At 44.0% G+C, this 8,316-nt stretch overlaps 1 non-coding gene across 1 annotated transcript; it reads left to right on the top strand.

Annotated features, from left to right (window-relative positions):
• Nucleotides 1-606: 606 nt before the first annotated feature.
• On the top strand, nt 607-669 carry LOC123573206 (U7 small nuclear RNA). Its single transcript, XR_006697937.1, has one exon. It is a non-coding gene; the product is annotated as a U7 small nuclear RNA (small nuclear RNA).
• The last annotated feature ends 7,647 nt before the right edge of the window (nt 670-8,316 follow it).

Here is an 8,316-nt window from a genome sequence, read left to right on the forward strand (position 1 = left end):
AGAGGTCAGGAGGAGGCCCCCAAGCCTGATCTCTTATATTGAAGTTTTTGGATACCCTCAATGGCTACTTTTTTTTTCTCCCATACTAAAGGCAATTCTGAAATTTATTTCAATTTTAGGAATTAACATTTTATTGGATGGGTATAGTGGCTTATGCTTGTAATCCCAGCATTTTGGGAGGCCAAGGTGGGAAGATCACTTAAGCCCAGAAGTTTGAGACCAGCCTGGGCAACATAGGAGACCTTATCTCTACAAAAAAAAAAAAAAAAAAAAAAAAAAAAATTAGATGGAATCTTTCAGTTTTTTTGTTTTTTTGTTTTTTTTTTTGAGACAGTCTTGCTCTGTTGCCTGGGCTGGGGTGCAGTGATGTGATCTCAGCTCACTGCAACCTCCGAACCTCCACCTCCCGGGTTCAAGTGATTCTTTTGCCTCAGCCTCCGGAGTAGCAGGGATTACAGGCATGTGCCACCATGCCCAGCAAATTTTTTATAGTTTTAGTAGAGATGGGGTTTCACCGTGTTAGCCAGGGTGGTCTCGATCTCCTGACCTCACGATCTGCCCACCTCAGCCTCCCAAAGTGCTGGGATTACAGGTGTGAGCCACTATGCCTGGCCTCAGTTCTTTTAAAATTTGTCTAGCAGGCTTTCCAGTCTTCACTGGAAAGCCCCCTAAAGAAAAGATTTAGTAGGGCATAGTGGTGCTTGCTTGTAGTACCAACTACTCAGGATGCTAAGGTGAGATCTTTGAGCCCCGGGAGGTTGAGGATACAGTGAGCTAGGATTGCACACCTGCGCTCCTGCCTGGGAGAGAGATACCCTGTCTCTAGAAAACAAATTATTTTAAAAAAAAGAAAAAGAAAAGAAAAAACCCCAAACCATTTTATTGACTGCAGTTAGAAATTCAAAAATCTAGATCCTTCTTATGTTTTAAGTTGAATTTAAGAATCCTATTCTAGCTATCATACTAGCATGTTTCAACAATCAAGTTTAAGGGGACTTTGAATTATGTTTGTTCCAATTCATAAACTTAGTTAATTGAACTCCTTTATGTATTTTAAACTGCACTTATAAATTTAACACATTATATTTCCTTTTTCAGTACCTAAATGATCTGACAAAGTTTTTAAGCATTTAAGTAGTTTTTACAAATATAATAAACATATAAATATTGTGGACCTTAAGTGCTTTTTAAATGTTTCAGTAGTGTATAAGCACTTGGTAAGATTTCAACTTAACATCATAAGCCTAAATCACTTATCAACTACACATTCTGAACTGGAATTATAAAGCTGAACTGTTATTCTAATTGGCTATATTATCTTAAACATTGTAAAGTTTTAAAACACCAAATGTATCAGCTGAGTTCCTAACACAAAAATATTTGCCTTTAATTTTATTTTTTGATTTTTTTTAGACAGAGTCTTGCTCTGTTGTCCAGGCTGGAGGGCAGTGGCATAATCTCAGCTCACTACAACCTCTGCCTCCTGGGTTCAAGCAATTCTCCTGCCACAGCCTCCCGACTAGCTGGGATTACAGGCGCACCACTATACCCGGCTAATTTTGTATTTTTAGTAGAGATGGGGTTTCACCATGTTGGCCAGGCTGGTCTCAAATTCCTGACCTCAAGTGATCCACCAGCCTTGGCCTCCCAGAGTGCTGGGATCACTGGCATGAGCCACAGCTCCCGCCCGCAATTTTTATACTAGATTCTTATACTAGATTCTAAATCTTCCTAGGATTGAAAGGTGTTGACCCATTACACAAACTGTTGTGTGCTTAGAGCAAGTTTGGGAATATGTTCTCAGACTTGACTGATGAAGGTGGGAGAGTTCAGCGGGCACCCTGCGAGCATTCCTGCTGTACATCCTGATGGGGCACGTAGAGCCCTAGGAACAGTGCATGGCAGGGACCCTGACTCAAGGTGCTCCCACATGGTGGACATCCATGGTGTACTTGAAGAAGCCTGACATGTCCACAGAGGTCATTACATTGTATTTTGTATTTCTTTGGCTCCTAAGGTGATAGAAATGTCTTTTTCATCTAATTCCAAAGGACATTTGAATTGAACTTAAATCTGCATCCTTTCTCACAGAATGTTTCTCTCTTACAACCATGAAACTCTTAGAAGTATTAAAACACGAGGCCCGGCGTGGTGGCTCACGCCTGTAATCCCAGCACTTTGGGAGGCTGAGGCAGGTGGATCATGAGGTCAGGAGATCGAGACCATCCTGGCTAACACTGCCAAACCCCGTCTCTACTGAAAATACAAAAAATTAGCCGGGCATGGTGGCGGGTGCCTGTAGTCCCAGCTACTCGGGAGGCTGAGGCAGGAGAATGGCGTGAACCCGGGAGGTGGAGCTTGCAGTGAGCTGAGATCGCACCACTGTACTCTAGCCTGGGTGACAGAGCGAGATTCCGTCTCAGGAAAAAAAAAAAAAAAAAAAAGAAGAAGTATTAAAACACGATCTGACTTCTTTCTGCAAATCTCTTTGCTTTGCCTTATTATTTGACTGATGTAGGGGCCAAGGAAAAGCTTCTCCTCTGTACTCTGAAGGTTCACTGAAAATGAACTAACAACAGACAGATTAATAGGAGAAAAGGCCTATAGGTTTGTTTAACATGCCTAGCACGGGGGAATTGCAGAATGATTACCCAATAACCCCATGAGGTCTAGATGCTTCTATACCCATCTTCATAGGAGAAGGGAAGCTGGGGGTGTATAATAATTTAAGGTGTAGCAAATGACTTTTTAGGGGGAATAAATGCCCCCAGTGTGTAGACAATAGTTAATACATAGTTCTCTTTGGGAATGGAATGGAACCTAAAAACAGTTTGGGATGAAGTTAGTCTGGCTTCCAGGTGTGGTTTGTAATGTTTAGTCTCCTCCTCTGTGATATAAGTTTTAATTTTCTCTGGATAATGAAATTTCTGGGAAGGTGTTGAAGGCAATTGTGTTTCTCTTTGGGGGTCTAGTTTCTAGGTAGATAAGGCGACTTCAGAGAACAGCTTCCTTCTGTGCTTTGAGAGAGGCAGAGTATGGAGGAACAGGGCTGAACGAGGTCAGAGAGATCTTGAAGCTATTTGTTTAGTTCTCCAGGTCAAAGCACCAAATTTGGGGTACTGTTTCCTGAGCCCCAACATATTTGACTGATAACTGATGATTTGGACACAACTTCTCATCTACAAATACATCTTGATTACAAATGGAATAATATCAGGCATATAAATGTACATTTTTAACCTACTGCCTGGTGCCCAGGATGCCCAGCTAATGGTGCTTATTATTATTGGAGATTTTTGAAGGGATTCTCAAACCATTAAGAAAATCCAGTGGTTGGCTGGGTGCAGTGGCTCACGCCTGTAATCCCAGCACTTTGGGAGGCCAAGGTGGGTGGATCACAAGGCCAGGAAATCGAGACCATTCTGCTAACATGGCGAAACCCTGTCTCTACTAAAAATACAAAAAATTAGTCTGGCATGGTGAGGGGCACCTGTAGTCCCAGCTACTTGGGAGGCTGAGGCAGGAGAATGGCGTGAACCTGGGAGTCAGAGTTTGCAGTGAGCCAAGATCGCACCACTGCACTCCAGCTTGGGCAACAGGGTGAGACTCCATCTCAAAAACAAAAACAAAAACAAAACAAACACAAAAAAACCCACAAAAGGTCCAGTGGTTACACTAGGTCTTTGACAAATACTGAAAGCTAGACAAGCTATAAAAAAAGAAGAGATATCCCCTGAATGGTAGGTGTGAGAACTCGACAAGAAAGAGGAAATGGATAAAAGGGAGAAAATAGGCAGAAAATCACCTATAACCATATAGAGATATTTATATTTAGTAAAATATTTTCAGCTTCAGCTTACACACACAAAAAACCAGTGAAGCATCCGGTTGAATACACGAATATGTCACTGCAGGGAGACGGTGCTTCACAGAGAGATTTTCTTCATAAAGAAATAGAGCCTCGCCTATTCAAAAGCCATTCCATTTAATGCAACACTGCATTGAACAGGGTTCCTTTTCAAGGGGTTCCTGTTAGAAGCAAGATTATTATCTTCAGCATTTAGATGGCGTGCTGACTGGGGCCATAACACCAGGGCACTTAGGCGCTCCCATTATCAATGGACAGTATAATCTTTGGAAGTTTAAAATAGCTTTCATGGCTGGGCCCGGTGGCTCACGCTTGTAATCCCAGCACTCTGGGAGGCCGAGGTGGGCGGATCACTTGAGGTCAGAGTTTGAGACCAGCCTGGCCAACATGGTGAAACTCTGTCTCTACTAAAAATACAAAGATTAGCTGGGTGTGGTGTCACGCGCCTGTAATCCCAGCTACTCAGGAGGCTGAGGCGGGAGAATCACTTGAACACGGGAGGCGGAGGTTCCAGTGAGCCTAGATCGTGCCACTGCACTCCAGCCTCGGCAACAGAGTGAGACTGTTGTCTCAAAAATAAAAAAGAAAAAAAGTAGTCTAGAGTAGTACCAGCTCCTCTAGAGATTGAGGCAGGAGGATTGCTCTAGAGACTGAGGATGCTTTATGAGGTGTTGAGTTTCTAAGTGCTTAGACATATTTGAATAGATTCTGGGGGACACTGACTGGGCCAGCTATATAGATGATATTCAAACAAAAGGATCTTCCAAAGGCAACAGTGAGCAAAAGAGAGAAAAAGCCAAGAGTAAGGGAAAGTTTGGATGTGGTTTGTTCCTGGAGGCATGAGCAGAGGAGAGTGGAGTCACCCCGTGATGGTGGAGCCCTGGGGGCAGTAGGCGCCTTCTCCCAAGAGGGCAGCCACCACTGTGGCTGCTGAGCCAACAGCACTGCTGTGTGCTCCAGACAGGGCCTGCTGTCTGTAACTGTCCAGCCCTGTGTTGCCCACATGATAACCACCAGGCACATGTGGCTGCTTCCATTTAAAATAATTAAAATGTTGGCCGGGCAGTAGTGGCGTGAGCCTATAATCCTAGCTACTCGGGAGGCTGGGGCAGGAGAATCGCTTGAGCCTGGTAGGCGGAGGTTGTGGTGAGCTAAGATCACACCACTGCACTCCAGTCTGGGCAACAGAGTGAGACTCTGTCTCAAAAAAATAAATAAAAATAAAATAAAATAATTAAAATGAAATGAAATGAAAAACACAACACCTCCATCACATTTGCCACATTTTGAGTGCTCAGTGCCCGGTGAGTGGCCCTGGAATTGAAGATTGCTGAGAACATGTTTGTCTTCACAGAAAGTTCTGTTGGACAGCAAAGATTTATATGGTTTATTGTGCTCATCACTTCCCCACGTATCCTTACCTGAAATAACTGGACCTCGCCCCTATTCTATGCCTTCAGAGTCTCCCTAGTATAGTGACTGAAGGTCTCTTCAAACCTCACCTCCTATGGAGAGTGTAGATGTGTGTGCTGTGAGGTGTTCTGGCTAAGACTGGGCCCCAAGGCAGTTCCCCCACTATTTATTTATTTTTATTTTATTTTATTTTATTTTATTTTATTTTATTTTATTTTTTTGAGACGGAGTCTCGCTCTGTCACCCAGGCTGGAGTACAGTGGCCAGATCTCGGCTCACTGCAAGCTCCGCCTCCTGGGTTCACGCCATTCTCCTGCCTCAGCCTCCCGAGTAGCTGGGACTACAGGCGCCCGCCACCTCGCCCGGTTAGTTTTTTGTATTTTTTAGCAGAGACGGGGTTTCACCGGGTTAGCCAGGATGGTCTCGATCTCCTGACCTCGTGATCTGCCCGTCTCGGCCTCCCAAAGTGCTGGGATTACAGGCTTGAGCCACAGCGCCCGGCCCACTATTTATTTATTTAAAATACACATAACATAAAATTTACCGGTTTTTTTTTTGTTGTTTTTTTTTTTTTTTTTTTGAGATGGAGACTTGCTCTCTTGCCCAGGCTGGAGTGCAGTGGCGCCATCTCGACTCAGTGCAACCTCCGTCTCCAGGGTTCCAGCAATTCTCCTGCCTCAGCCTCCTGAGTAACTGGTACAACAGGCACCCACCAGCACGCCCGGCTAATTTTTTTTTTTTTGGTCTTTTTAGTAGAGACGAGGTTTCACCGTGTTAGCCAGGATGCTCAATCTCCTGACCTCATGATCTGCATGTCTGGGCCTCCCAAAGTGCTGGGATTTTAGGCGTGAGCCACCGAGCCGGCCCAGGATTTCTTTTTTTAATATTCCATTGCATGGTTGTAACCTCTTTTGTTAATCTGTTCATCGGTTGATGGACACGTGGGTTGCTTCTACCTCTTGGCCATTGTGAATAATTCTTCTTTTTTTTTTTTTTAAATACAGAGTTTAGCTCTTTTTGCCCAGGCTGGAGTGCAACAGCACGATCTCAGCTCACTGTAACCTCCGCCTCCTGGATTCAAGTGATTCTCCTGCCTCAGCTTCCTGAGTAGCTGGGATGACAGGCGCCCACCACTGTGCCCAGTAATTTTGTATTTTTAGTAGAGATGGGGTTTCACCATGTTGGCCAGGCTGGTCTCAAACTCCTGACCTCTGGTGATCTGCCCACCTTGGCCTCCCAAAGTGCTGAGATTACAAGCATGAGCCACCGCGGCTAGCCCATTGTGAGTAATTCTGTTAGGTACATGAGTGTAGAAATATCTCTTTGAGTCTCTGCTTTAAATTCCTTTGGGTATACTGTATACCCAGGAGTGAAATTGCTGGATCAGATGGTAATTCTATGTTTAATTGTTTGGAAGAACCATCATACGATTTTCCATAGCAGCTATTCCACTCTACATTCCTACTAGCAATACATAAGGGTTCTAGGTTCTCCACATCCTTATCAACACTCATGTTTTGAGTTTTGTTGAAGGTAGATCTCCTAATGGGTGAGAGGTGTTATCTCATTGTGGTTTCAGTTTGCATTTCCCTAATGATTAATGATGTTGAGCATCTTTTCATGTGCTTATTGGCCAAGGTTTGTTTTGTGAAACATCAGTGGCTGAAAGTAGGGGGAAAATGCATTTAAAAAGTTTAACTACAGCTGGGTGCAGTGGCTTATGCCTGTAATCCCAGTGCTTTGGGAGCTGGAGGCAGGAGGATTGCTTGAGGTCAGGAGTTTGAGACCAGCCTGGGCAACAAAATATTTTATGACAAAGTATTTTACAGCCAAGTATTTTAATGGCAAAAATCACAATTTTTTTGCACCAACCTAAATAAGACCCTATGTCTTAAGAAATACAAAAATCAGCTGGGTGTGGTGGGGTGTGCCTGTAGTCCGCGCTACTCTAGAAACTGAGGCAGGGGAATCACTTGAGCCCAGGAGTTCCAGGCTGCAGTGAGCCATGATTGTGCCACTGCACTCCAGCCTGGGCAACAGAGTGATACATTGTCTCTGAATAACAACAACAATGACTACAGCAAAAGAAGTTTAACTAGTTGTTTTGATGTCTTTGTGTTACTTTGTTTCTATTTCTCTGGTGTGGGGGCTTTATTTCACCTTGAGGACAGACTACTTTACAGGGGCCTTTAGTTAAACAATGGTGAAGCAATGATCCTTTTCAGAAGTGGAGAAGTTTGAGACACCCAGAACTAAGGACCTTGAAGTTTGTCTTCTTTGTAGGTGGGAACAAGTTGCTGCAGATGTGTTTTTCTGGAAAAAGCTTCCCTTAATCTTCAGGAGGTTGGGCTTGGACATTCTGGTGGGGAAAGGAAACTGATCCTGGCTGGGCACAGTGGCTCGTGCCTGTAATCCCAGTTCTTTAGGAGGCCGAGGTGGGTGGATCACCTGAGGTCGGGAGTTTGAGACCAGCCTGACCAACATGGAAAAACCCTGTCTCTACTAAAAATACAAACTTAGCCGGGTGTGGTGGCGCATGCCTGTAATCCCAGCTACTCGGGAGGCTGAGGTAGGAGAATCGCTTGAACCTGGGAGGCAGAGGTTGTGGTAAGCCGAGCGCGCCATTGCACTCCAGCCTGGGCGAAACTCCGTCTCAAAAAAAAAAAAATTAGTTGGGCTGTGGTGGCATGTGCATATAATCCCAGCCACTTGGGAGGCTGAGGTAGGAGGACCGCTGAGGAGATGGTTGCAGTGAGCTGAGATTGTGCCACTGCACTCCAGCCTGGGGGACAGAGGGAGACCCTGTCTTTAAAAAAAAAAAAAAAAAAAAAAAAAGCTTAAGCTCTGAATTAAAGAAATTAAGTCAAAACTGAATTGGTCAACTTTTCAAATTCTCAAAATCAATTTTTTAAGGTAATTTTATTTTACTGAAATTGAATAAAGGGAGAATTTAAAACAGATGCCATTAAAATGAGAGAATCAAAAGCCCCAAAATAAGCAGGAATGATTGTATTCATCAGTTAGCTTAAAGGATC

This window comes from Macaca fascicularis, chromosome 4 (genome assembly GCF_037993035.2).
Source record: "Macaca fascicularis isolate 582-1 chromosome 4, T2T-MFA8v1.1".
Lineage (NCBI taxonomy): Eukaryota > Metazoa > Chordata > Mammalia > Primates > Cercopithecidae > Macaca > Macaca fascicularis.